The sequence below is a fragment of the Schistocerca serialis genome, chromosome 1, assembly GCF_023864345.2.
Source record: "Schistocerca serialis cubense isolate TAMUIC-IGC-003099 chromosome 1, iqSchSeri2.2, whole genome shotgun sequence".
Lineage (NCBI taxonomy): Eukaryota > Metazoa > Arthropoda > Insecta > Orthoptera > Acrididae > Schistocerca > Schistocerca serialis.
Window position 1 is genome coordinate 83,877,090 of NC_064638.1, and position 26,072 is coordinate 83,903,161.

General features: G+C 44.0%; 1 long non-coding RNA gene across 1 annotated transcript in view; it reads left to right on the forward strand.

Moving 5' to 3' along the window:
• LOC126462238 (uncharacterized) overlaps positions 1 to 26,072 on the forward strand; it is a 400,660-nt gene that overhangs the window by 314,963 nt on the left and 59,625 nt on the right. The window contains exon 2 of the long non-coding RNA XR_007585956.1: positions 6,077 to 6,123. This is a non-coding gene — a long non-coding RNA (uncharacterized LOC126462238). The remainder of the gene's footprint in view (positions 1 to 6,076; positions 6,124 to 26,072) is intronic.

The window sequence follows — 26,072 nt, forward strand, 5'->3', positions numbered from 1 at the left end:
CTTGCTACCATACCATGGCGGAAGACTGGTACACATCTTCTTCAGCACCGGAATCTAAATTTCATTCAATTTCACGCCCTCGTCCAGACTATTAAAATTCATGTGACGTCACGCCACTGTGTGGAAACCCACGGAAACGGAATTTTGCTGTAGTCGGTAGCGAACCAGGGTGTGAATCGGACGCTCACCAAAGCTACGATCCCCCTTGAAAATATCCTCCGTAGATGGAGACGAAATGGCAGGTTTCAAAGTCAAATCCCTTCGACCACGGCATAGTAACCCGGAATATTTTATTAACTGTGAGTTTATTGTCAACCAGTAATTCGACGACGAGTTCGCACACAGAGCAGTCATACGTTAAACAATTAAATCAGAATATCCCTCTGAATTTAACTGTATATTTTCATACTTCGGTTTTACATAAAGTATTAAACGTTTTAATTTCTCAGAAGAAAGGCTGGCCAAATCTCTTGCATGGGGACGCAACCGATTAACTGCGCTTGAAAATGTGTATGTAGTACTTCAGCGAAACAGGAACTGTTGGCTTTAGTCAGCTTGAAATTACTGAAGACGTGCATCAGTCGTTTGATTACACGATCAAAAAAACATGTACATGTTAACAAAACATTTTTGTAGTTTCGACTACTTTTGTACCTATACTTTAGTCTGTGATTAAGGTCTTGTATTTACAGTAGTTTCATCCGAATCGTCATGTGTTTCAGGAACCAAATGGGTTATGAGCAGTCGGTGACCACTTGATAACAACACAGCGGAGTCACTGGGTCTTCGTGTGTACTTGAGATTGGTTTGAAGATGGTTGTCACATAACCGACTCCGGTAAAATTAAAATCAATTCCGTTTGCGCTGATACTTTTTTTATATTACGTACAGTCGCTGATATTCCAGTTTTATGACAAAAATAAGGATTACCTTCATTTTTGCAAAATTTGTTCATATTTTACTTAGTTTGCCGAGATTAGTTCTTTCTCTGTACCAGGAAATATTTACCTCCTTTAAATTCCGTCAGTAACGGTTTCTGTTTCATAAATTGGTTCGGCGTCGTTCTGTTGCCTAATATCTCCGTTTCTCTATTCATGCTTTCGTCATTTCTTTTTTATTGATCCTAAAACTACGAGAGAAATTTGTTTTGCGTACCAACTTTTGTAACGTGGAATGCTGTCTGTAACTCGTAATCTTGTTCTGATGACTTTTTTTTCGCCTTTTCTTAGTTCGGATGATTCTTAGATCTTTCAGTTTATCTCTTATCCTGCTTCTTCTATAATTCGTAGTTAGTTATAATCCTACATAATAATATAATAAATAAAGAGACTTTCAGAAATAATAGACAATCCTACTTTTCCATTTTTAATATTTCTATATGCTTTTTTTATCGTACTTCAATGTCTGCCAGAATCTGTAAATTGTCACAGACATTGGGTAATTCATTTTGGGATCGTTTCTCTCTTCTATCCAATTTTACGTCACTTTTGAAGTTAGATTATCCTAATATTTTCTTCATTCCTCGATGTTCATCTAAAGATGCGAATTTAAAATGCCATCTTCCTTCTTTCGGTATTACAGCACACAGTTAAATAAGAATACGACTAGGCCATTGCTTTCTCTAAGTTTTGGTGTAGTCTAAATTAGATCTAACAATAATAGCATCAACTTTCCTATAGTACGTACTTGCTCTTGTCAATATCCCTATGCATTTCAAATGGCGTTAAAATACTCAAAAGGGCAGATAGCTGCAGACACATAAAATTTTAAATTGTACCTCAACTACGTACATAGGTCGGTGTGAAATCACAGCCTTAGCATACATGCACCGTTTGTTGTTAGAGGGCTCTCCAAACATTCTTGAGCACGCATCGCCTCTGCCGAATTATCTAAATGTTTCACAAAATCTAAGTAATTTAACACACTTTTGTCTATAGAGTAAGTATTCACAATAATGTCTGCTGTGATAGCTTGCAGGTTGTACAGAACAGGCAGCGTAAAAACACTTTTAAATTAGGAGGTGCTTATTTACAAAATTGCTTGAAAGAAAAGTGACGTCATCTCAAGCAGAGGTAGTCAACCTTTTTCACCTATCGCACATTTTTGTAACTCTGTTAGCAGTAAAACTTTCTAATTTCGCATCTATTCCACAGTAATGGTGATTTATAAAGCAGAAAAGTACTTTATACATTTTTTTTGGTGTAGTTACAATAAGTTGAAGCACATAATAATAATTAAATACCAAATAATTTAGGTCAATTTTTTTAAACCTAATGAAAATGTTTTTGAAACCCTTACCGCCAACCGCCCATCGTGGAAACTAGAAAGCCCACTAGTGGGTGGCAGGGACGAGTTTGACTGTCACTGACTGGTCTAAAGAAACCGGTCGCACAGGACTTTTGCAGTGTGAGATGATTTTAACACCGTGGACTACGACTAATTATACTTTTACAGATGTATACAAGGATAATCACAAGGGCAGTTCTCGGATGCCGTTTGAATTTCAGTTACCATAGCTTAGTACGATTCACCTATGAATCCAAGAACCTTCTGCTACGAATGAACCAATATCAATATATTCACCGGAAGTTTCCACTGAAGCTTAAGTTCGGTAAATCGGTAGGAACAAATAAATAAAAAAGTTAATATCGTAAAAATCAGCAGCACCCTCAGAGGCATAATGCGTTAGAAATCGTTCAAATACGAGGAAAGCAGAGACCATCCGTCTCACTGGCCAACGATTCTGCAGAGGGATATATGAAGCACACATTCTCCACACTCCACTGGACAGTCGCATCAATCTCCTCTCGAATGGAAGAACTCTGCCCCCTTGCCCCATAAATAGGCGATTTATGTGTCGGCAGTGGCAACACAATGCAATGTCTGCTCGTCTCAAGGGTTCTTCGACGAGTGACTCCGGGATACAGAAAGCAGTACTGCAAGAAATGTTGGTTTACTGCGTCACACTTCTTATCTTTATATTTACAACCTACGTATGGCGTTTAGTGACTTTTTAGACATCGTTTCGTGATGTAATACATACGTCCCGAGGAAAGGGGTGCTGTTTTTCAGAAACAGTGTAATTCGCAGTTGGTTTTCTGCACACGTGTGTTCGTTTAATTGCACTACAAATACTGATTCTAAGAATCTGACATGTATCTGAAGTATAGCTTAACAGAAGCCTTCTAGTACGGGTGAAAGTTAACAAGACATCAAAATTTTAAACCACCGCCTTCTCTACAAGGTTTTGAAAACAAAAGAGGCGAGGGAATCAGAGGTGTGTATACGACGGCGAAATAAACCGCGCTGCTGGGTAACGAAGAATTATTCTGCTGCGAAAGCAAGGGAGCGCACTTTTTGCTCCATCCGTGAGCGGAATCTCGCAGGGGAAGGCCAGCTCCTTTTCTTTTTCCTTCCAAGGGTGAACCTTCCTCGTGCGGAAAGAGGGTGAGATTTAATTCGTGGGCAACAAGCTATCTCTATAAGAAGGAACAGTCTGTGCTTACTCCCAAACTTCCTCTTTGTTGTTCTAATCATTAAGTTAGGAAAAGATGTGACACCTGTTCTGATGAGACTACAAGCAGCGCTATCAACAGTGTTCTCTTACGAATGAGAATTATGTTCCTTTACAGCTGTACCCATACTTGTATGTAGTGTCTGCAATTTTATCTGTTCGACTGCTACACGTCAAAACGTAAAAAAGAAATGGTCTGTCAACCATTTCGCAAGGAAGTCACATGCCACTCTGTCATGGTATTGAGTGCTCAAATGGCTCTGAGCACTATGGGACTTAACATCTGTGGTCATCAGTCCCCTAGAACTTAGAACTACTTAAACCTAACTAACCTAAGGACATCACACACATCCATGCCCGAGGCAGGATTCGAACCTGCGACCGTAGCAGTCACGCGGTTCCGGACTGAGCGCCTAGAACCGCTAGACCACCGCGGCCGGCATATTGAGTGCCATCCATTTGTAGTCTCAGTAGAAGAAATACACGCGCACCATTTTCGCGACGTTAAACTTTTCTCATATGTATATTTTCACATAACCAGAAAGTTTATAGCAACATAATGTTTTGGTCATATACGAAATAGTATGCCAATGAGTGATGTAAACTATTTTCAGTATGGAGAGAAAATAACTAAAAGTAAGAATTACGCTCCAGACAATCAGCAGAAATAATATTTTACCCAAGTCAGATTGCTAATATATTCGGCAGCTCCCGGGTTTAATAAAATCCGAGGTGAGCATGTGATGAAAGAAATGTGTTACCCTGTAGCAGCTTCTACACACAAGGGAATTACCAATGACAGTCACCGGAAAATCGTAAATCGTAAATCTCAAAGCCGCTGTTACTTAGCCTTTGTGTTGAGAGGTTACTCGTCCTTCGGCAGCAAATGGTTTTTCTACAGAAACTAGAGACAATGTCACGAACAAGTTAGTACGTTGCACATCTCTGGATAAACTATAAAGTTACGTTATTTCGCAGGAAGAACAGAACTGTGAAGTCCAAGTTAATACATTTCTAATAGTATAGATAACAATGGAATAGCTGTAAATTCGCCCACTATTGGCTTCGCCGATCGCTAGTGTATTGCATACCCTGCAGCAGCTTCTACAGACAGAACCTTTCACTATGTATTTGCCTTTCATTTTAATGCGTGGTCTCGCGTTGAAAGGGAAGAAATTTCTTTTTGCAAATAGCTGGGTCATCGTATGCTTAACGCTAGCTGTACATCGTTTGGCAACGCGTTCCCTTTCTGCATTGTCAGCTCCCTGTGCGGCAAGTTAATAGTGAGCAGATGAACTGGAGTTAACGACAGTTTCGCTTCGAAATGGAGATGAAATTATTCTCCTCTATAAAAAAAGGAGTGAAGTAGAAAGGTACCACTAAGGAACTGCCTGTGGCTTGCTTTCATGGAGCTAATACTGTTACTCAAGGAGCTATTTCTGTACTTGCATGTTCTGAACACCAGTGCACAGAGGTTTCTCAGTTCCCAATAAAGTCGCTTTCGCCGAGCTTTACCACGCCCATTGCGCCTTCTCGAGGTCTTCCCGCGGGCGTTTGCTCCTGCGGTGCCATGGGACGTTGGGCTGCGCTTGCGGTCCCCCAGGGACAAAGTCCGGCGGACTTGCTCTTGGCTGGGAGGCCGCACCGGTAATGGAGCACTCGGATCGCGCCTTCAATTTTTTATTGGCTTCCGCCACTCAGGAACAAACACTGCTGAAGAGCGGAACCTGCACCGATATTAGACGCTGCTCCGCACCACAGTGGGGACCGACATCGCGGAATGGCAATGATTTTTGCCTAACAAGAAACCAAAGACAGCTTTGTAATTTTCTCCCACACACCGTCGTGCACATTGATCTTTTAGGTTGCTAACAGTTTGTTTGACCAGGGTCCTGTGGTTTGGGTACGCAGATCAACTGACCTCACGTGTCTGGGTTTCTTCCTATGGTGGTATATGAAGCAGCTGGTGTATGAAACCGTCGTGCAAACAGAAGAAAATCTCGTCCCTAGGACTGTCGTCGTTGTTGGCATCATTGCGGACATGCCAGGACTCTTCGAACGGACACGTCAGTCAATGGTCCGACGATGTACTGCCTGCATACGGGCCAGTGGTCGCTAGTCGTGCATTCGAGCAGTTACTGTGCATGCCACTGCCGCAATTAAACTTTCTGTGAAAAGCAGCAGAAATTACCATCAGAGACCCTGTCCACTTTAACGAAATATATTGGTTTTAATGTTCTCTACCTCCTGTATGAATTTGAACGAATAGTTTCGGAACACGCTGCAGAAGTAAGGACAAGTGAATAGCACAACATAACGTACGCCGTTATTTAATCCTGTAACAGTAAGTATGCTGTATGCCAGAGAGGGTACTAATATGACTTCGATTGGTCGAAACGCTCTATTAACCGACATAAAGTAGCCTTTAAACAGGAAAATGCGCTGAATTTATTACGTATAACTACTGCTGTAATTTGTGTGAATGACCGCTATAGCGGATAATATTATCTTCCGTTTTCATTCATATGGCAGTTAAAGATTTTCTATGCCTGTCTGTTGCAGACGGAAGAGATTCTGGCCCTCCGAAGCTAGCTGCTCCGAGCGTTAAGGTGAGTATCAGCTTATTCCTGCGAATAATCCTTATTTTTGCTGTTCCTATATCGGTATTTTCTCCTTCATATTAATATTTTAATGATATTGATTTAGCCCACCGTGTGCAGCGATTAGGCTACCTTAACTCACGAGATAAAAGCGAGAGATTACACTGTGTGATCGAAAGTACTCGGGCACCCACTGTGCAGTGCGGAATTGACCGAAGCCGTCAGTATGAATGCACGCGGGAAGTATCGTATTGTCAACAGAGAAACAGTAACAGCAGATGGGGTCACTAAGGAGAGCTCAGTAACTTCGAATGTGGACTAGTGGTGGTGGGGGTGGTTAGTGTTTAACGTCCCGTCAACAACGAGGTCATTAGAGACGGAGCGCAAGCTCGGGTTAGGGAAGGATTGGGAAGGAAATCGGCCGTGCCCTTTCAAAGGAACCATCCCGGCATTTGCCTGAAACGATTTAGGGAAATCACGGAAAACCTAAATCAGGATGGCTGGAGACGGGATTGAACCGTCGTCCTCCCGAATGCGAGTCCAGTGTGCTAACCACTGCGCCACCTCGCTCGGTGAATGTGGACTAGTCATTGGATGATACCCGAGTAACAAATCCATCAGATACATTTCAACCCTTCTAAATCTGACCAAGTCAGCTGTTGGTGATGTGAATATGAAGTGGAAACGCGAAGGAATAATCACTCATATACCAAGACCGCGCAGACATCATACACTGAGGTACAGGGACCATTGAGCATAGCAGAGAGTGCTAATGAAAAAGTAGCAAGAAAGCAGGGGAAGTAATCACTCGTGGCTTCGAGAGTGCTACCAGAAGTCCAGCTAGCACAATGACTGTAAGTAGGGAGTTAAAGAGAATGATGTGATTAGGGGTCATGAATCACGCTGTACCCTGCCCCATGCGAATGGTAAGACTTGGGTTTGAGGAATGCCTGGAGAAAGTTACCTGGTTCAAATGGCTCTGAGCGTTATGGGACTTAACATCTGAGGTCATCAGTCACCTAGACTTAGAACTACTTAAACCTTACCAACCTAAGGACATCACACACACACATGCCCGAGGCAGGATTCGAACCTGCGACCGTAGAAGCAGTGTGGTTCCGGGCTGGAGCGCCTAGAACCGCTCGGCCACAACGGCTGGCGAACGTTGCCTTCCATCATGTGTAGTGCCAAGAGTGAAGGACAGATGAGGTAGCGTTAGGGTATGGGGAAGTTGTTCGACGGTAGAATATAGCCCGCTCACTGCGCTTAAGAAAACGGTAAACGCGGAAGGAAATGAACACATATTACACCACTGTGTACTGTGTAAAGTCGAGTAAGAGTTCGCAGACGATGATCGTTTGTATCAGCATGACAATGCCCTCTGTCGTATGGTAGCAAGCGTGAATCAGTGGTTTGTAGACAGTAATAGTCCCGAAGTGGACAGGCGTGTCCAGATTACAGACCTGAACCCTATGGAATACCTTTGGTGAGTTAGAACGTCGTCCTCACTCCAGACCCCGGCGTCCAACATCACTACATTTTCTGGTTTCGGCACATGAGGAAGAATGGGCTACCATTCCTCCACAGACTTTGAGACGCCTCACTGAAAGTGTTCCCAGCAGAGTTGAAGTTGTCATAAAGGCGGAGAGTCGACACACCGCATATCAATGTCTACTGATAGGTGTATGCATACTTTTGATCAGATAGTGTATTTATCGCACCACCCAGGTATCTAATTACAAAGCATAACTAATCATTGCAGAATATGTAACAAAGCTGTTCACAGGACAATTTTTCATTTGTACGCATATGACAAATTTATGTGATTTCTATGCTAATCATTTTGAGTTGCTTGAATCTCAATTAGCGTATAGATTACTTTTTTACCTTTCGTCATCTTGTGGTCACATTCACGTTACGCGAGTTACAGGTGTGGAGACTTACTAAAGAACTATTACTTTATCTCACAGTTCCATTGTTGACATTCTGCGCTCCATTAGTCAGAATAGTTTTATTATTGTGATCAGTCAACCTGCTTCCGCAAACATGATCGAAACGTCCGATAGAGCGGTGGCACCAAACAGGTTTCTAATACTGATAATCGAAAAAAATATTCATGAGAACTATTTGATCACGGAGGAGATATAGTGGCGTATTGTCTCTGGCTCCCGGATTGTTACGGGTTGGATTCGCCATTGGAAGTGTTAAACTCGGCGTCAGGTCCTGGCATTACTGAGAGAAGTAGGCCTATGAACCGATAACATGCGTGAGCCTCTTCCTTCGGTTCATTTCTGTAAAAACTCCAACCAACAATAGCAAAATACTACATTGCATCATCACTCATCATAGTCACCTACATAAGGCAAATACTTAATTCACAAGTTTCGCCGACGAACTAAGTGCGACCCTACTTCAATATTTCCACATGTCTAATGGACACTGACGAAAAGCAAAAGAGAAAAAAAGGAAAGAATCAAAAATGGTTCAAATGGCTCTGAGCACTATGGGACTCAACGTCTGAGGTCATAAGTCCCCTAGAACTTAGAACTAGTTAAACCTAACTAACCTAAGGACATCACAAACATCCATGCCCGAGGCAGGATTCGAACCTGCGACCGTAGCGGTCTTGCGGTTCCAGACTGCAGCGCCTTTAACCGCACGGCCACTTCGGCCGGCAGGAAAGAATCATCATAACTGAATTCAAGGGTAAGTATGAGATATTTCCTCAATCATATTTCATATCTGGAGCTTAAGATATCTCAAGAATTATTTCATTCAAGCATTTCGGATATATAAATATATAAACTGCGCTTCCGCTGAATGCTTGGATCTTGCATATCCCTCCCATAATACCCTCTTGCATGCATTTCAAGGCCTGCCAATACCAAGCAAATCACGTTTTTCCTGTTAATCAACTGATGCTTGGTGAATTAAGCGAAAACCATCTGATGCGTTAAGGTACCGAAATATTAATCTTGATTTGGGTGATGGCCTTGAATAAGAGCATGGGTTCCAAATAGGTAATAACAAAGCAGACAAATGGAGTCACTGTGATTCTTTCTATCTAAAGCTGAACTCCGTGAAGGGGTCGCACTGTGTACATCCATCACCATTCCGGGGCCCTAGGTAATAACAACGATGTCTTCTTCCTGCATGCTTTCCCTCTACATAATGAATTCGGAATCTCTGGGAATTCAGACAGGGAGCAAGGGCCGGGGCAACAGCATTAGCGCTCCTTCTCACTGTAAAAACAGCTCCGGTTTCACGGATACGGGCAGCTGCTTAGCACATGGTGTGTGCCTCATTGACATTCAAATGCGCGTACTGTTGCGCGAAACCGAACGTGAAAGATCGCCTGGGCGGGCCTGCGGCTGGCGTCTCCACAGCGGCAGAAGTTGCGGTTTCCCTGCCCCGTGTGTTGACTCTCATTGACAGTCAAATGCGCGGCGGCGGCGGCGGCGGCGGCGGCAGTGGCGGTGGTCCGCGTGCCGCTATAATGGATCAGCCGAGAATTACCACCGGCAGATGGGGCGCGCACGGGCGATGTGTGTGAGCAGAGCGCCCAGAGACACAGAGCAAACACGGGCTCGCTGCGGAGTAAAACACCGTGAAAATTTAATATCGCCGCAGGGGGCGGAGGCGGGGGCGGGGGCGGAGGCGAGGGCGGGGCGGGACGGGACGGCGCCTGTCGTCCGGCGCTGATAACTTTGCGGGTCCGCCGCCGCCGCCGTCGCACGTAATGGGGCAGAAAACAAATAACGCGCCTCCCGTGGCTTTAGCTTCGCAGCGGAACGGGCAAGCAGTCGCGTGTCTCGAGGAGGAGACGGGGTGCCAAGTAACGTGACCTCATACGTGAAGTGGTTTTTCTGCTTGTAGCACAGAGAAAATAATGCTCGGACGAGCGACGCTGCAGCCCCAGACTGCTTAATGGCAACAGAAGTAAACTGGGGAAACTAACTGTTAAATTTCCTATAAAATAGAAGTCGTAGATATCGGAAGTGACCTTACTGTAACTTGCTGTTGTATCTGAAACTGAAAAAGCTAGTAAATTACAATTAAAAACGACTTATTGCATCTATATTCCTTCGAAACTGATAAGCAATAACATTTAAGTGCAGATTATTCCAGGAGGGCTGAACAATGTGGCGCGGTGGCGGGATATTGGTCTCGTCGTCGGAACTGCGACGTTTCAAATCACCGTCCGGTCATCCAGATTTGGGTTTTCCGTGATTTGCTCGAATTGCTTAAGGCCAATGCCAGAACGGTTCCTTTATACGGGCACAGCAGATTTCTTTCCCCATCCCACACCAGTTCCAACTTCTGCTTCGTCTGTAGTGACCTCGTCGTCGATGGGACGTTAAACCCAGATCATACTCCTCTCCCTCCCCCTTTACAAGCAGGACACCAAATTTTTTAGCCTTGGAAATGATGAAGGGTCAGTAATTTCCTTTGGAATTACTTGTAAGTGACTGAGTATGAGAGAAACGAAGTTAAAATTTTGGTCAGGTGGCTCGATGAAAGTTTCCTTTCGTATCTATAAGCATTTCAACCGAATGATTGGTTGGTTACTCAAACATGCTGCGATCCCTTTCTCACCCCATCCTTCTCTAAAACAGTGACTGTACTGTCTCTAATTACTTCCATGTCGACGACGTCAAACCGGGCGAGATAGTGCAGTGCTCAGCACAGTGGACTCGCATTCCGGAAGATGACGGTGTAATATATTGATTATTCCTTGTTACTGTAGTCTTATCTTGACGCTGTGAAAAAGGAAGGCGTTCCAAGGCGCGGAAGCAGAAACGATGCTGAGGGCAGACGAAACTAGGAGAGATATTGTTACATGAAGTAAACAGTAAGGGGAGAGCCTTGCGAAAATGCAGACGCCCCCAGACGCGGTCCCAGGGCGTTAGTTATTCTTCAAGGAATTAACATGTAACTTCATATGTCTTCTAGACGCTGTAGTAGGTTGTCACTGTAGAACTTTGTAACCAACAGGCACGTACTAGTATATAAAGCCAGCTAGATACCAGCCCTGAGAACAGCAAGGTCACTAGACACACAAGGGTTAGAAAGCGATCGAAAACGCCAAAAATTGTTCACCTAGCAGTCCCTACTCCGGGGAGCCCGAGGGGCGAGGCTAAATGACGTATAACAATAATGTTGCAAGCCTTATTGGCAGAGCAGTTACGTTAGCTTTCAGCTGAACAATGTTGATACCAAATACGGACTTAGTTAGTGCAACTGCATTAAAATCCCCGCCTTAGGAGCAGTAGAGGAGATCTAACTAAACCATGATTGGCAGGGACCTGCAAGAGACCTACGGGATTGGCTGGGAAGTGGGAAAAACAGTGCCCCCACGCGACTCCTTAAAACCCCTAGATTCCGCATTTGGCACAGTTCTCAGTCAGAAGATCTAGACGCCGAATCCGCGTCCGTCGACTCCAGCCTTGGTCCAGCTCCGCGTAAGTCTGCTCTGTCACTTGGAGTGCCTCAGTGAGCAGTGTAACATTCATTATGTTTTGCTTTGCAACGAAGTTGTTGCCTTAAGATGCTGCTAGCGTTTGCTACTGTGGTTAGCATCCACTCCTGGGACTTCTGCACTGGCTTCTGTTGTAACAGTGTTATTCATTCTTTTTCTAACCCTAGAACTAGCCTCCAGTGTATTAGTTAGTCCTGTATGGAATAAACAACTATTTCAAAACCCTGTTCGTCCAAGAGTCTCCACAACGAGTTCCCTACCGAGTCTCACCACCTGCATTTCCAGAAAATGCCTGTACCAGTGTAGCGGCATACAGATTGAAGTTTTTCGTGATTTCCCTAAATCGCTTCAGCCAAATTTCGGGATGGTTCCTTTGAAAGAGCACGGCCGATTTCTTTCCCCGTCCTTCCCTAATACGAGCTTGTGCGCCGTCTCTAACGACGTCGTTGTCGACGGAACGTGAAACATTTATCTCGTCCTCCTCGACACGTTCAACGCTAACCTTTCTACAGGCTGTCCATTTAATTTGAGAAACAAGATTTCACTTTTAAGTAAATCATATTGTCATAGGTGATGATACGGTATATAACAGGTAGTGCAGAATAAGATAAACAGCATTCAAACAGGAGTAAAATTTACTTCCCTCTCTTTGCTCATCGATTTGAATTGTGGCGTATTCTTTTAACACGATGATATTCATAATATACTGCACTACACATTTTGGTTTGCTGTTTGCATGTCCCATTCACGGATGAGCTGACCTAAACATCAAGACAAGTAACGAATTCGGACTTATGACAGCCAAAATCCTTCCACATTATTAATAGAAAATGTACATTTGTATGAGTTAAGTTACAACGTAAGTAGTGCTATACAGATTAAATGTATAGATGATCACTATGTGTACCTACATACCCACACAAGCCTATGAAAACCAGATATACGTAGGCTGTAGTACTGCTGAGTAAAGAATAAGCAAGTTCATGGTGTATACTACATAAACAGAATTTTTATTGATAACGTTTGCTGCAATTCTGTCCAAAGAAGTTAAAAGTTACTGCCAACAAAGGGGTGTCTGCAAATATTCAGCGGCTTTACGCTGGACAAAGGAGCCGCACAATCTCCACTCCAAGTAGAGAAAGACTTATTCAGTGTGCTCCCTCTCCACCTGCCCTCATCCCCCCCCCCCCCCCCAGCCGGGCTCTCCACCTCTCCCTATCTCTACAGCCCTTTCGCAGCGACACCTTCTGCCACGGAAACACGACCATAAGGGAGAGCTACCAACTGCTTCACGCTCCCTGCTGCCTGGCATAACAGAAAAGCAAAGACTAGCCGTGTATTGTAAAAACAGCGCTCATTTGTCGGCGGAGCGCGATAACGGAAGATTTAGTGTGGCTCAGATATCAACCGGCACTGCGCTGTGTGGCGGTAAAGCCGTGGGCAGAGCGAGATAGCGCCACCTGGCCCGACGAGGCGGTATTTAATAAGGAGGGTCCCCGGCCGAAGAGAGCGCGCAGATAGCCGTAGGACCGCGACCCCCACGCCCGCCGCTCGCTCGTAAATAAATTACCCGCGCTGTCAAAGAAAAGGGCTGCAGCCGTTGTGGCGGGGTTATCGCCGGCTAGTGAGCTAAAGTCCTCGGCCCTTGAGGAAGCTGCCCACTCGGCTACTCTCGAGGGACTGACCCTCGGAACTTTTCCCCGCGGCTATTCCGCTTTTTTATCTCAAAGACGCATGAAAGACTGTCAGTTTATTACCAGCCCGATGCTCAGGGCAACGAATTTTTTACTAAGGGAACCTCGGCTGTTTTCTCTTTAATGCAAAATAGACTTTGGAGATGAGCGGCGCGTCTCAGCAGATGGAGAATGACACAAAATAACAAATTCAGCGGAATACAGACATCATTGGAATGGAGAAATGCTTGAAGGGTTTCTCACCACGTAATTGTGTCCTCAAGTCTGCGTTAAAAAACAGGTAAAAATCACATGAGACAAGAATAAATATTAATTATACGTATGATACAGTGAACAATTTTTTTTTTTTTGCGTGTATATTGTGTGTGTGTGTGTGTGTGTGTGTACGTCTGTGTGTCTGTATGCGCATATTAGTACATGTTGAACAGCCTATATATTGACTGGTTACCCTCTCTCTGCCATTCCTATTACACATTGCCGTGCGGTTCTAGGCGCTTCAGTCTGGAACCGCGTGACCACTACGGTCGCAGGTTCGAATCCTGCCTCGGGCATGGAGTGTGTGATGTCCTTAGGTTAGTTAGGTTTAAGTACATGTAAGTCCTAGGGGACTGATGACCTGAGAAGTTAAGTCCCATAGTGCTCAGATCCATTTGAACCATTTTATCACACATTTTCTGTTTATTCAACAATGAACTAGACGTGTAAAGACTGCTCGGAAACGTGATGACTGTGTGTTGTGTGATGTCCTTAGGTTAGTTAGGTTTAAGTAGTTCTAAGTTCTAGGGGACTGATGACCATAGATGATAAGTCCCATAGTGCTCAGAGCCATTTTGAACTGCTCGTAAACAGTATTTTCTGTTTCTGTTCTCGTCCTCAGATGGCATCATCTGTTTGGATGTTTGTAGCTAAAAGAAAGTGGCAACTCACAAGGGTTACAAGGGTTGTAAATACACTACTGCCCATTAAAATTGCTACACCACGAAGATGACGTGTTACAGACGCGAAATTTAACAGATAGGAAGAAGATGCTGTGATATGCAAATGATTAGCTTTTCAGAGCATTCACACAAGGTCGGCGCCGGTGGCAACACCTACAACGTGCTAACATGAGGAAAGTTTCCAACCGATTTCTCATACACAAACAGCAGTTTACCGGCGTTGCCTGGTGAAACGTTGTTGTGATGCCTCGTGTAAGGAGGAGAAATGCGTACCATCACGTTTCCGACTATGATAAAGGTCGGATCACGATTGCGGTTTATCGTATCGCGACATTTCTGCTCGCGTTGGTCGAGATCCAATGACTGTTAGCAGAATATGGAATCGGTGGGTTAAGGAAGATAATACGGAACGCTGTGCTGGATCCCAAATGCCTCGTATCATTAGCAATCGAGATGACAGGCATCTTATCCGCATGGCTGTAACGGATCGTGCAGCCACGTCTCGATCCCTGAGTCAACAGATGGGGACGTTTGCAAGACAACAACCATCTGCACGAACAGTTCGACGACGTTTGCAGCAGCATGGACTATCAGCTCGGAGACCATGGCTGCGGTTACCCTTGACGCTGCATCACAGAAATGAGCGCCTGCGATGGTGTACTCAACGACGAACCTGGGTGCACGAACGGCAAAACGTCATTTTTTCGGTTTAATCCAGGTTGTGTTTACAGCATCATGATTGTCGCATCCGTGTTTGGCGACATCGCGGTGAACGCACATTGGAAGCGTGCATTCGTCATTGCCATACTGGTGTATCACCCGGTGTGATGGTATGGGGTGCCATTGGTTACGCGTCTCGGTCACCTCTTGTTCGCATTGACGACACTTTGAACAGTGGACGTTACATTTCAGATGTGTTACGACCCGTGGCTCTACCCTTCATTAGATCCCTACGAAACCCTACATTTCAGCAGTATAATGCACGACCGCATGTTGCAGGTCCTGTACGGGCCTTTCTGGATACAGAAAACGTTCGACTGCTGCCCTGGCCAGCACATTCTCCAACTGTCTCACCAATTGAAAACATCTGGTCAATGGTGGCCGAGCAACTGGCTCGTCACAATACACCAGTCACTACTCTTGAGGAACTGTGGTATCGTGTTGAAGCTGCTTGGGCAGCTGTCCCTGTACACGCGATTCAAGCTCTGTTTGACTCAATGCACAGGCGTATCAAGGCCGTTATTACGGCCAGAGGTGGTACTGATTTCTCGGCATCTATGCAACCAAACTGCGTGAAAATGTAATCACATGTCAGTTCTAGTATAATATATTTGTCCAATGAATACCCGTTTATCATCCGCATTTCTTCTTGGTGCAGCAATTTTAATGGCCAGTAGCGTAGCAACCCTGGTGGCCAAGCAGTTGTTCCACGCCGACCTGTTCATCTTTAGCTGTACGCTTGCTTGAGACGTTCACCAACGCCAAAGACAAAACGTGTGGGTGTGCCATCACCGTGGAATCAAATTTGCTGATGGAGTGACAGTGGCAAATCTTACAATAACAGCAGCCTCTCCTTTGTGTGAGTACTGTGAGGAGGGACATTTGAAAGTGACCCGACCTTAGATTTATTTTATACCCAAACGGTACATTTCCGGACATGTCTTCCTTGTCAAAATCTACCTACCATGCGTCCTCTACAATACCTATAAGTCTCTAATAGAAATTACGAAACCCAGAGTAGACGGGGTGACCCGGCCGCAGCCATGTCGAGGATGTGATATTTTACAGGATTCCTGATATTCACGGTACACTCGTGAAACGGTCGTACGGGAAAATCCCTACTTCATCGATACCTCGGACATGCAGTGTCCCATCGGTCGTGCGCCGACTATAACACTACGTTCAAAGTCACTTAAATCCTGATGACCTGCCACTGTAGCAGCACTAACCGATCTAACAACTGCGCCAGACACTTGTTGTCTTAGATAGGCGTTTTCATATCTCTGTATTTGAATACGCATGCCTATACTAGTTTCTTTGGCGCTACAATGTATAAAAGGAATATCGGACTAGACTAATCTGGGACGGCTCTATCGAATGGGCACGTACAACACCGTTTCAAAAATCATTGTTTGTAATAGGAAATAACCTGAAACACATGAATGACTCCGGCTACATGATGCAAAAACGAAATTTCAAATATCTGCTGAAACACTAAAGAAGACTGTCCTGACCACCATTAGGAGAGAGACCCTGTCTACAGGGTGGTCGATTGATAGTGACCGGGCCAAACATCTCAAGAAATAAGCATCAAACGAAAAAACTACAAAGAACGAAACTCGTCTAGCTTGAAGGGGGAAACCAGATGGCGCTGTGGTTGGCCCGCTAGATGGCGCTGCCATAGGTCAAAAAGATATCAACTGCGTTTTTTAAAATAGGAACCCCCATTTTTATTACATATTCGTGTAGTACGTAAAGAAATATGAATGTTTTAGTTGGGCACTTTTTTCGTTTTGTGATAGATGGAGCTGAGATAGTCAAGGAGCGCTGTTGCTCTAGATGTTTAATGATATTCTACATCTAATGTGGATACATACTGCAATAGCTACGTAGTGAAGAGTGGTGGTTCACAACAACGGCATTTTCGCGATATTTCTTTTTTTTTAGGTGGTGTTATAGTGTTGGTGGTCGTCGCAGGTGTTTGCAACAATTCCCGTTAGGGCTGACAGTCTAATGGCGCAGTGCAGTGGCTGTTGGGTAGCCCGCTTCTAGGCGGCAGACCCGTGAGACGCTACGCTGCAGCACCTCCACCGACAGGACGTCGAAGATCGATGGCGCTCGCTGCCTCACTCACTCGCCGGCTCGAATATCTGCCGCTAATTGTTTTCCACTCGGCGAGGCAGAATGCGCAATCCCGCTAAAAGCTCTCTAAACGATTTAAACAGCGCTTTATGACCCGCGCCGTGCCTCAACAGCCTCCCGCCGCGCCACCCCACCAGACCTACGGTCGCCGTAACTCTCGACCGCGAGGTAATGTCTGATGCGAACAGGGGTCGTCACCTTCTAAAATGACAGTGATATCAACTCACTTAGACTTGTGTTCCCCGATGAGCTTCGTCGAAGCGTACTCATTCGTCTCTTAATATTTCACCGAGTAACCGTTCAAATTCAAGTAGTATGAGCTATGCCTCATAATTCATCTTTCAAGGCCAGAAGGCGCTAGTAAATAATTGTGCTTTAGTTCTATTCCACATTTATTTCCTCCTATCAGAAATTTTATGATTTTAACGCACATCTTAAAAACTTGCAGTTATTAAAGGGTGATGATAGGGTTAAATGATGGTTAACGGACCCCATTAATCCATTTAGTCCGTCTGGATCACACAGTACACACACACACACACACACACACACACACACACATATATATATATATATATATATATATATATATATCGAGGAAAATGGAAACAACGTCCGATGTATAAATCATATACATATACAGATCCTCTTCCACAATTCCGACCTTGCTTTCTGGGAGATTTCCTTTGGTTGAAAGACAAGTAAGGTAATTGATAATTCGCTCCCATTTATCTCTGATTGGCAATCCCTCTGCCCCACTACCACCATGCTTGAAAACACCGAGACCTTATAATGGATGGGATCTCAAACAGCTAGCTCTAAACCTATGGAGTAGAGAATAGTTAAATGACTCTTAGGTACACGGCACGAGAAAGTTATTTACTGCAAGTCCTCTGTTGGACAATATAGAAGATGAAATCACGTGCTCACAATATGCATCAAACAAGTTAGAAAATTATATATTGTGAGCAGCAATCTGTCTTAAAATAAAATGAAAACAAAAAATAGCTTCGACAAGAGCTGGTAAAGTTATGGAATTAACAATGAATTAAATGAATTGAGTGAGGCTTCATCAGTACAACGTCCACGTAATGTCAGTACCATGAAACAGTGAAACTACTCTCCACATTACTTTCAACAAAAGATTATAATCGCTTTTAATATTGTACAGAATGTCTCATTAAACTTATGGTTATTAGCCAGTTTTATTTTTACCTATACCACGTAAACAGCAAACTGATTAACAGCGGCTGCGACAAGTTTTCCTACCAACTTCGTGTGCCACTTAGGTTTCTTTCAGGGTACGCTGGTGAAATTCGTTCATATTTAACAAGCTCTACGGAAGATCTGTAGCTAAAGACTGCGGAGTTGTTCACCACACATGAAAGTATCATTGATTCAAATTTGCAGTAAGAAATTGCAACATTTACCATATTCGAATATTATGAAATACCTCGAAAAAAGAGACATAGAATAAGGTTTGAAGAGTTGCTCTTGCAAATACTGCTCATTTTCCCTTCTGGAGACAAAAAGAGCACACATTACACCATCGATGCCCCTCTACAATGTCTACTAAAATATGGTTCAAATGGCTCTGCGCACTATGGGACTTAACATCTAAGGTCATCAGTCCCCTAGAACTTAGAACTACTTAAAACTAACTAACCTAAGGACATCACACACATCCATGCCCCAGGCAGGATTCGAACCTGCGACCGTAGCGGTCGCGCGGTTCCAGACTGAAGCGCCTAGAACCGCTCGGCCACCATCGGCCGGCACTTCGCTAGACATTTACGTCGAGGAAGCATGTGCCCACTGTCTCTTGGTACAGGAAAGATGCTCTACTGTTTCAAATTACTGGCGGAAGTACAACAAACCACGTAGTATTTTGCGCCCACACAAACCTGCAAAAAAATTCGCTTGAGCATCCTCCGCACAGCTCAGATATAGCAGCGAATACGCAAATTAAACTAATCGTATGTAATAAATATCGGCGCGTAACTAACCCCATCCGATCAGATTTTTTTTTAAAGTGTCACTGCAGATACGAATTATCGGCGACATTCATTATCGAACGCAATGGATGAGTAACGGGATGAAGCGGAAGAGGCGGGCCTTACGCTAAAATACCCATTAGCTAGAAGAATTTATATCCATTACGGGATCGGGTTTCCAATGACAATGCTACAACATGGAGCGCTTCGTAAACGCCACAAACGTTGCAGAATACACCAATGAATGTGATATTACGCTATCCAACGCAGACGAGGTCTCTACTGTGTTAAGAACATGTAGCATTCCAACACAGGAAACCGCGTAGATAAAGTGCGCTACAGACCACCCTACGCAATTTACCTGCAGGTGCTAGCCGGCGTGTATATGTCTAAACCAGACGCACATCCAATTGTAAACTCCTAGTGTATTGCTGCGCTGCTACTATAAGGATTCCTTAGAACTTGGAGTAGAAAGTTATTGCGAATCCCCCTTTCATATTCCCGAAGCGTATTTAGAGCAGCAATAGGTCTGATAACGCTTCGTCTACGACAGTGTGATTTGAGATGAATCAAATTGGTTTCTATTCGTGTCATAAGGATATGCTGAATCAAATAGGTCTTCTTGTAGTATTATCACGTAAAAAGTACCCACGAATGTTTGTGAAATTGTAATATAGCAACATTGGATTACATTTATACGTAGAGTAGCGACGACGGAGATGTTGTCAGGGCATCAATGCAGACATACATATTGTATCGATCTACTGCGTAGCATGTAAGTTGGCTCACAAAAAAAGGAAGAAATGCCGGGTACCTGGTTCTTGCGTCTTCCGCCGTAGCTGTTAGCGTTTTCTAATCTGATATAGAACGTTCCTTCCGAATGTTATCTTCGTCGTCTTTAGCTATGTCCTGATGATTGACCAGAAAGTTTTAATGGTAGGTTCCAGTAACACCCCCCTCCCCGCATGACAGTGAAGAACCATAGCGAACTGCCCAACATGACTTAAAAAAAGGCATAAAGCAGTCCCGTATTACAATCGTAATGAATTAGTTATATAAAATATACAATGAACTACAAGCTGCAGTACTGCGTTACCAAAGCAGGGAATTGTAAAAATCATTACGACATGTAGGTCTTGCTACACTGTCACCTCAAGTAATACATGTCACACTTTGTTAAATCGATAACGTAGCAAATATCGAATCCCGTTAAGTTGGAAGATGGAATCCATTTGCGTATATTTATAACATAGGTAATAATTCAACTACTGAAGTCAAAGATTTGTGAATACACTCAAAAGCTACAAGAATATCCAAAGCAGCCTGCTGCCACGTTTAATATGTGAGCATCTTTTCCTAACCGCCGTGATCTGCACTGACAGACTTGATCGGGCGTGCAGGGTGTGCACAGCCGATGGGCGGCTGCGGCTAACCACGGCCACTTCGCTGCGCAAATTTGCTACGCGAATCCACGTGCGAGCGCTTTGCCGCGATCAAAATCCTGAAATCGTACGTAAGCATACAGCTAGCAGCAGTGCGAAAAAGAAGAACGCCGACGCATATGCAGACCAACTGCTTTCGTACTTATTTTCTTTTGCAAGACGTCTCGAAATGATCAAATATGCGGTAGGCGGTCCGGTCGCTCCTCAGCATCAACGCTAAGCACATCGCACGAAGCATTTTATGCGTAAGAGCACTCTTAAAACTATTCGACAATTATGGACAGGTATATGACAGTTTACGTTTGACACACTAGTTCTTTGTTTTCTTAAGACATACGAAATAACATTGCTTGACTGTATTGTGGAAAAATATATTTCTCCCGGGGCTTTAACAAAAGACTTGCGTAGTTTCATACGCATTGGTGTACACACAAAAGTGCGTAGTCAGTACTTGTAGCTTTTTCGCACACATAACACATTAACCATCCACGAGAAATGCTTATGGCTTTATTGCTCCAGTAGCCAAACTGCAAAACACCACACTCAGATTGGCATTTTACTGAATGCAGAGAGGTTCCCCACTAGAATAAAACAACAGGCTACACAGGAGTCGGCCGTGGTGGCCGAACGTTTCTAGGCGTTACAGTCTGGAACCGCGCGACCGCTACGGTCGCAGGTTCGAATCCTGCCTCGGGCATGGATGTGTGTGATTTCCTTAGGTTAGTTAGGTTTAATTAGTTCTAAGTTCTAGGGGACTGATGACCTCACATGTTAAGTCCCATAGTGCTCAGAGTCATTTGAACCATTTTTGAGCTACAGAGGGACCTTCCAAATCACCGTGAAAATTATTATTCCATCGGTTTTAAACTCTGCAAATAAGGTTGTTACGCCGCCATCGTACGTCCCTTAATCCATTAAACGGTCTCAATTCCAGCATTTTTCTGTCAGTAGTGTAACGTATGGCTATTTACAGTTGCTGCGGCTGGTAGAAGCACTAACTTCCCAGAGGATTTCTTTGCTAACAAGAGCAAAGAAGTCATGATGGTATTTTGACGAAAAATGTGTTTCTCCCGCTGCTTTAACGTATCACCTGCATAGCGACATTGGCATGGCTTACACAAAAAAGTAGCTAGTCAATAATTTTAGCTTTTTTTCTTATACGTAACACATTAACCGGGCTTATGGATATATTAGTCTGTTACTCCAGTAGCGAAAATTATTGACTGGGTACTTTTTTGTGTAAACCAATGGCTTTGTCAGGTAGAGGCATATGCTGGACGGGGAAAAATGTAATTCAGTCTCTATTCTAATATGTAAATACTCTTGCCCATTCATTGTGCAGCAAAGTCCAGGATATTTGCTCAGCTGTAGGATGTCATCTACAATAGCCAGTAATGAACTGCATAGAAACCTGGACATAAATGACTACAATGTCGTTGGGAACATCAACCACAGTAAAAAAATAGTTTGGTGTAACAAGTATCTAAGCATGTGAAAATTATTGTAGAGTGGAGGCAAATAAAAACATTTTTTGTAGATTTTTTTTCACACATAATCATTCAGTTATACAGTTTTGTCCAAATAATTCTTTTATACATATCATACTACACAGATAGTCCAGTTCGTACCATGAATACTGCACTCTGTCACCAACATACTCTGTCTCAATCACAAAATCAAAGTCACTGTGAAATCTAGGCCTATGTTCACACACTTATATCTATTTGCAGTCAAAATAGTACTTATTGGCGAATAGCACTATTCTGCTAGCGCTTAGCTGAGTCTCAAGCTGCAGTACCTGCCGCTGTGGCTCTACCGTAACATAGTCGAATGACACCAGGTCGGGAAGACATCCCGTGGACAGCAACTGCTGCTACTGCTGTGGTTCGGGCAACAGCTACCGCTTGTCCTCATCTATAACAACAACAACAACAACAATAAACCTAAGTATAAATGTTATTAAATCGTTAAAAAAGGTCAGAACCTCTTTAAAATACACATGCATGGAAGCAGTGTAATGTTAGTGCCATGTTGAAGTGCTGTGACACGTGTATAAAAAAATAATCATACTGTTGTAGCAAAAATATTTGACAAATACTTACTAATAGGCTTCTTCTTCCCAACTGATAGCTACTGCTGTCGGTGGTTCATACTGGACGTACACGCAAACAATAAATGACACCACTCACGCAACTGAACCATAAAATTAAAATTGCTTGAAGGTTGGGGGCTGAGAATGCATGCCATTAGCCACTCTGTGTTTTCGCAAAATGCATAACGCCAGTGCCCGCAGGGGAGGGGAGTTCTGGGGATAATGTTATTGCCTCAGCATTGGATGTTGGCGACAGCGATTCCAGGAAAAGACCTGATATTGATATCAGCAATCCCAGGAATGCTGATGCTGAGGTCAGCAACTTTTGGCCCAGAATGCCCAGTGATACTCTACTATCGCTTGTATACCACCGACATCGCTATTCCAAATTATGACGCGTTAGAGTTCTATCTATAAAATCTTCTTCTGCTCTGTAACAGAAAATGGTGTTCCTAAGTATGGGTGATCAATGTGAGGACAGTTCGAAACAATAATTGCAGGAACGGAGCAAACTTCTACTTCTGAAGAGAAAACATATTAATGGCCGAGGAGTACGAACAATTAAACGAAGTGGCTTGTTGTTTGCCAAGCAAAGTGCTGCAGGTTTGCGGTATGCCTTATTTCGCCCTCCCTTGTAACAGAAAGCGTCGGAAATACCTACGCCTGAGCGGAAATATATCATTTCCCCTGTAGGGCAGTAATAAGGGAGCGGAGATTTGTAATTGGCGGAGGTGGGAGTGGAAGGGGGGGGGGATGCACGAGGTAGAGGTAAATTTTTGGAAACACTCCAGGAGATGAGTGGGAGAGCGCGATCGGGCGATCTGAGGGCGGTTTGGCGCGGCGTGGGGCGATATGCCACACGGCGGCCGTGGCGGCGACGGTGGGCGGCGCAGGTGGGCTTGACGCAACCCCGCAGCGTCATCTCAGACGTGAATTAAAGTTTTAATTTGTGTCCCGGGGCCCAGGCTGGGATCGATGCGGCGGCGTGGGGCGTAGATTAGAAAGGAAACACGCCGCCAGTGGGCAGAATTAGCCGGGCGTTTCAGCGGAGCCGGCCGGTGTTGCCGAGCGGTTCTGGGCGCTACAGTCTAGAACCGCGCGACCGCTACGGTCGCAGGTTCGAATCCTGCCTCGGGCATGGACGTGTGTGATGTCCTTAGGTTAGTTAGGTTTAAGTAGTTCTAAGTTCTAGGGGACTGATGACCTCAGATGTTAAGTCCCATAGTGCTCAGAGCCATTTTTTTCGTTTCAGCGGAGCAGCGGCGCCGCCGCCCGTCCCTGTGCACACACGCTGCCAAGGAAACTCCCAGAAGAACGCCCTGCGCCCCTGCTTGTCGTTTCGTAGCTGTCCGCTACTTTTGCTGTCGCTTTCTGCGCTGACAATAAGGCAACAAAAATAGTGTTATCCCATGATGTACCAGTTTCAGCCATTCTTATCCAAGTTTCGGAATTGAGGGCGTTAGGACGATTTCAGTAAATAGGAGTACAAACCTCAAACCAGGTGAACCATTGAATGCCTGAAATGACACTAAATGCAGTAAGAATGATGTATTGTGTGATCGTAACGTAACACTCGAACTGTGATTCTGTAACTGTAAATCACGTCGCATCTAGGCGATTTTCAGACGTGTCACTTTGCAGCAAGATTTTTAGTAATACGGTATATCTATATCACGAAGCTTTTATCACGAGTCATTATTAAACGTATGTCCGCGGCGCGTGATCTTGCGGTAGCGTTCTCCCTTCCCGCGCAAGGGGTCCCGGGTTCGATTCCCGGCGGGGTCAGGGTGTTGTGTATCTTTCATCATTATTTCGTCCTCATTCACTCGCAAGTCGCCGTAGAGGCGTTAAAGAACTTGTGGAGCGGCGGCCGAACCGCCCCGCGAGGGGTCTCCCAGCCACCAATGCCATACGCTCATTATTATTATTAAACGTATGGCGTCAAATAGCATTAAACCCACACCAGTTCTCTAAAATTAAAAGTCCTGCACATAAAGTAATGGGACTGACAGTGTTCTTAACGCAACAAAATATTTTTCTATTTGTGCATGTTACCCGTTTTCAGCTAGTAAAATTCGTTTCACCGTCAAATAATAAAATGTACCAAACAGTGTTAATATTCGTTCTAGATATACAATCTGGTTGCAACATTTGATGTGAAGGCACTCTACATAGCGGCCACTAAACAGTTGATTTCTGTTTACAGGTCCGGAAGTTCCGAAATTTACTCTACGATTTCAGTGACTAATAGTCTTATGATTATACATACGGCATACGTAACTGTCAGCATACTTGGTATAAACTTAACGATCTATGCTTTACACGTAATAGAGTATTATGGTTATTACAACAAAATTAGTGCTCACAGCAATGAAGTGCAAACAAGTAGCGATTTATATTTATCTATTTGCGTCAATGTGAAAGAAACAAATCTTCGCCTTTTATACTCGTGTTGCTCTTGTTTTACAGTGACCTTTAAGGGGAACAACACATTTCAGTTTTAATGCAACTGGAGTACTAGAAGGTACTTTTATATGTAGGAACGTCACTGGCTTAATACTTTGTGTATCTACATTAACAGTTAGGATTCAATTCCTTAAGGTAAATATTAATCTTAGTGAACGTATAAAATGTAGGCTCACAATATGTAGGATTATAACAACATGCTTAGTATGAAATTAATGGCAACAGGAAATTATTACACTATGTGATAGCTCAAAACAACATCTAACACTCGCTGCTTGAAACTACAGTCGTGTGCAGTGTCTACTAATATAAAACGACTGAATATTTTACAAAATAACAGATGCGAATTATTTTCTTGTATATAAACAGTCCGAGCACTATATCAATTAACAGTCTCCTCCATGGAATAGGATTGCCTAATTCCGTTTCCCGTATTTAAATATCAAGTAACATGCAGGTGTGCACTTTGCAGTTGACTGAAGCCGCTGTAATAAAGGAGTAGTTATCAGCAGGTCTTGGGGGTGGAATGCGACATTTATTAAGTAAACTCGTAGTATAAAGGGCTTATCGTAACTACGAAAATACACTATGCGATCAAAAGTATCCGGACACCCCCCCAAAAACAATCATTTTTCATATTAGAGAGCGGAATGGGGTGCTCCGCGAATCTCACGGACTTCGAACGTGGTCAGATGATAGGGTGTCAGTTGTGTCTGTACGCGAGATTTCCACACTCCTAAACATCCCTAGGTCCACTGTTTGCGATGTGATACTGAAGTGGAGGCGTGAAGGGACACGTACAGCACAAAAGCGTACAGGCCGACCTCGTCTGTTGACTGACAGAGACCGCCGACAGTTGAAGAGGGTCGTAATGTGTAATAGGCAGACATCTATCCAGACCATCACACAGGTATTCCAACCTACATCAGGATCCACTGCAAATACTGTGACAGTTAGGCGGGAGGTGAGAAAACTTGGATTTCATGGTCGA